A 5021-nucleotide genomic window follows, 5' to 3' on the forward strand; every position below is an offset into this window, starting at 1 on the left:
CACTCCTGAAGATTGGATCAACGAGTTTGGCAAGGATGAATTTCATGTTGATGGTAATGATCTGTTCTGTACTTCATGCAGCAAGGCTGTAGATTACACTTGTAGGCATACAATTGTAGAACACATAAACATAAATTGAATGAAAGGAAATGTAAACAACAGCAAATGAGATTATTTTCTGTGCTCAACGCCAGTGTTTCATGACAATCTGGCTGGAGAATGATGCAGCTCAATTTTACACTAGCCATCCGGATGACCAAGACTAACTCTGAGTTGAACTAACAGGAATATATATATATATATATATATATATATATATATATATATATATAACAGGGAACTATTTGTAATATTTGAAGTAAAAGAAAAGTCTGCTTGTTTTATTGATTATCACTAGAATGCCCAAGGTGGTCAGTCTGACAACTTTTGGAATTGAAATATAAATTGGAGTGTTTGTGTGTGTGTGTTTAAGATAAGGAACAGTGCTTTCCTGACTTTCCTTAAATATATGTATTAATTGCCCTGACAAAGAAAGAATTGTGTAGCTACAGAAATTAGGGAGATAAAATACTGTCTAAAGTACTAAAATACTATTCCGAACAGGAGTGGTGCGTATGCATATAAAACATATTATAACAATGAAAAGGTGCGGTATTACACCTTGTAACAATTTTTTTTTTTTTTTTTTTTTTTTGTTCCTGGGTAATAAGTGTTATTTCCTAATTGCTTATGCCTCAAAAGTATAGAAAATGGCTATTATTCCCCACAAACTTTGCTTTTGTGACCAGGACAGTGATATTTAGAAATTTACCTATTTCCAATTAGAAAACGGGCTAATTTGTGTAAATACAGTATAATCGTAAATCTGGAAAAACTACTCACTTCTAAATCTTTTGTAGTCATTTTTGTATTACTTTAGTACAAATACATGTTAATTTGGACTCATATGTTGTTTTTTTCTGACTTTATGTGAACGGAAAGACACACATTTGCCCGTTTTCCCATTGGAAATAGTGATATTTAGAAATATCACTGTCCTGGTCACAAAAAGCAAAGTTTGTGGGGAATAATAGCCATTTTTTATACTTTTGAGGCATAAGCAATTGGAAAATAACACTTACTACCCAGGAACAAAAATTGTGTTGCATAGTGTTATTTGTATTTATCAGTCAGGGCTTGCCGCCATGTATTGAACTTTGTTTATATCAGTCTGCATTCCTCAAGTGAGCGGTCTTGTGACATTTTTATTGTTTTAATGAGCCGCCTGATAGCGCATCATTCAGCCCTAACAGTTGACGGTGCCAGTTCTGTCTGCACTCTAGTTACTATACAAGTAACTCGTTCTTCTAAGAAATTCATTGTTACCGCAATGCACATTGAAAATGGATCGTGGAATATGCAGGATGGCAAGCAGTGTTTGGAATTACTGCAAATTTTTACCAAACAATGATTCTGATGCAGCAGAGATGGACAATGACGAATCTGGCTCTGAAGCAGACTGGGTTTGTAAAGATGAATCTTCCAGCAGCAGTGACACTGAGGGTGCAGGAGATCCCGTGGGAGAATAAACAATCCTGTGACAGCCTCTGCAAGGATGCCAGCCCCTTCACCTGCACCTAATCCAGCTGCAACTTCACACGAGGCTGCCTCTTCTCCAGCGGTAGCGCCAGCACCACCTGGCACTTAGTAAGAACTGTTTGGAACACTATAAATCCTGGTGTTGAAGCTGCAGGTAGAAGGGATCAACATCATATTTTGACAGCAGTTCCAGGGTCCACAGCATATGCAACGCAGCATTGATGAGAGCGCATGGACTGCTTTTCGCCTATTGATTGACATGCATACGCTTCACCACATACAACGTTGCACTGAAGCAGAAGCCCATCTACAACTACAAGATGATTCCTGGTCAATGCCCTCGGAGGAATTAGAAGCTTTCATTGCACTAGTATATGTCCATGGAGCCTTTGGTGCCAGAAGCCTTGATTATTGTTGATAGCTGCGCCAAATGCCAAAGACAGTCTGCTATAAGTGCACTGCATAGTTTGAAAAGTGCAGGATCTGTGTGATTTGTGCCAGCACTTAGACTTGATGAAGCCCATTCTGTTAGAATGCTTATTTATTCATGTCATTTCGATTATAGTATGTCTTTGTATAAACACATAGCTTTGGTTGCGTGTATGGGCTTTGCCATGTAGGCAATATAAACCCATTTATTTAAAATGTTGATACTTATTTACATTGTTTCAGTTATACAGTTTTGTATGTACATGATATACCTGTATATACACATATTTATTTTCAAATATTAGTTTATTTAATTTTTTACCATTTTTTGAGGGTGTGCTTTATGTAATATGTCTGAATATAAACAAATTTCATATCAAATGTCTGTTCATTTACAATGTCCTTTCATTATAATGTTTATGATTTTTAATAAACAAATATGTATAACCAAGAAGAAACATGTGTCATGTAAATTAGATGAATGTTTATTCTAAATGGAAAGCATGTTAAATAATAGAGTTTATGTTTGTATAAAATGATTCCAGGTGTAAATGGTTATTGAATAATTAATTAATTATTATTTAATGCAGTGTATTTCCTTAGGAGGGAGCAGTAGCATTAGGTGGTCAGTCGTGAGCTTGTCTTGTGAATGTCAGTCCTTGTATTTACAACCTGTTAGTCATTTGCAATCTGAGTGAAATATCCATTACGAAAATAAATATTTATACTTGTGAACACTGGCAAGTTGCTGTTTCCCACATTCTAAATGCCTCAGTGTTCTTGAGAGAATAATGTGATTGTGGGTGAGGGTAAGCTCGGTCCGTCACTCTGTTAAACACTGTAACATAAAATCAAAATAGTCAATAATATATGTTTTTTTTTAAATATATACCATAAAATTGCTACTGTGCTGCATTGAAAAAAAATATTAATAAGAAATCTGCTACAAATCAAGGATTACTGTATGTCCCAGTAACTTTTCCATTCTGAGTGCAGACTACCATTCCATTAAAAAAAAAAGAAGAAAACAACTCGCCACATTTAGGCCTGCTTTTCAGACACATATATGAACGCGCAAAGGCGGCTTAAACCGCAAATGTGAACGGGGTTGCAGATGTAAATTTGAGGGAGCCCTGAGCCAGCACTGTGGTGTGAATTGGGGTCTATGTAACATAAACTTGCCCGGCCCATCAACTGTGTTACACATGCACTAACAACTGCTGCAGAGTCACTTAGAATAGGACCTTGGTTTTACGTCTCATCTGAAGGACGGAAACTAGCAGTAAAAGTAAAGCAGGGAGATTCCCAAATAAAGCCAGATTAATTCTTTAGTAACAGGCAATCAATCAAATAACTATAACAATAAGGCCAGCTCACCACATTGGCATTTGTTGAAATAAGGAACTACAGTATACAAATCAAAGTTAAGACCCTACAGACCCTCTCAAGATAATACTTTACTGGCCCATTGGCATTTTATTATAGAATACACAAAACTTTATTACAGGGTACCAGTGTTAGAAACTAATGCTCGCCAATTTGCTCGAGGCAAATTAAAACTGATGAGGACTAGTGGTCCTGTGGGTGAGTGCTTAAAAAAAGTGTACAGATATACTTTCATAGGCTTGCGTTTAAAAAATGCAGGAAAAGTCATTTTTATAACAGGGTGTAGCAGTGGTGAAGAAACATTGACAATGCTTACAAAACAATCACTCAGAACTGAAACCTCATTGAATTTTGTCTGTGTGATTACTTACGTTATTCATTTATTCATCGCCATAGTTTACCTGTGAACTTTTGGTATAAACAAAATGTACTTATTAGACATCAAAACAGTATAAAAACAGCCATTTTCTCACTTACATTAAATTTTTCAATTATGTATTTCTTTTTTGAAAACGCCCAATTGCTTAAACACAACACATTTATTTGGTAGGTTAATCTTTGATAAGCATAAAATATTAAAATATTTAAAATGTTAAGTTATTTACAGTAACCCTGGTTCCCTGAAAGAGAAGACAACCAACAACATACTTATGGGATATGCCTGTACATTGGTAGGTATTACTGAGCTCTATATCAGAGCTGCCGATAGGTCCCTTCCTGGAGTGACGTCCTCAGTCCTGCCTACCGAGGGATCAGAACGGAAGCCATTCCTATTTTTGCATCAAACCTCGTAAGGTTTGTTGGTCATCTTCTCTTTCAGGGAACCAGGGTTATGGTAAGTAACCTAACCTTCCCTTTCAATTCAGAGATGATGAACAACATATTTATGGGAAAGTACACCAGAGCAGTCGTGAGGGAGAAGGAACGGCAGCATATGAGGGATGCATCATGACCACATAACCCAAGGTTAGTAGTTTGAGTGTGCAACTTCAAGGACCCTCGTGCCTAATGAAGGCGAGGAAGGATCTGTCACATTAAGGCAATAGTACCTACAAAAAGTATGCAGCGTAGCCCAGCTAGCTGCGGTACAGGTATCGGACAGCGTCCCCTCTGAAGAGGGCCCAAGATGTGGCCAACCCTCTGGTAGAATGTGCGGCTACCCTGCCAGGTATCCACAATCCAGTGCTACAGTCACTGCTTCGAGAGGGGCTGTCCTAGGGTCCGTATACCGTGACAGACAAAGAGCTGGTCAGAATGACGCAAAGCTCTTGTCCTATCCACGTAACACCTCAATGCTCGCACCGGGCATAGAAAGTTCACAGACTGATTCCAGTTCCACAGACTGATTCATGTGGAAGGCCACGATCACCTTAGGGAGGAAAGCAGGGTTTGTACGTACGCACGCAGGAGCTGTGTTTCGACAGCGCCTGTTGCTCACTGACCCACTTTGCGGAGGTGATAGCCAAGAGAAGGGTGCCTTCATAGACAGATACTTCAACTCTATGGTGTGTATGGGCTCAAATGGGGCCTTCGTGAGAGCCTACAGTACAATATCAAGGGTCCATTCAGGGAGAATGACCCTCCTTGGAGGGCGTCACCACCGACCACCCTTCAAAAAATGGGTCGCT

The sequence above is a fragment of the Polyodon spathula genome, chromosome 3 (genome assembly GCF_017654505.1).
Source record: "Polyodon spathula isolate WHYD16114869_AA chromosome 3, ASM1765450v1, whole genome shotgun sequence".
In the NCBI taxonomy this organism is placed as follows: Eukaryota; Metazoa; Chordata; class Actinopteri; order Acipenseriformes; family Polyodontidae; genus Polyodon; species Polyodon spathula.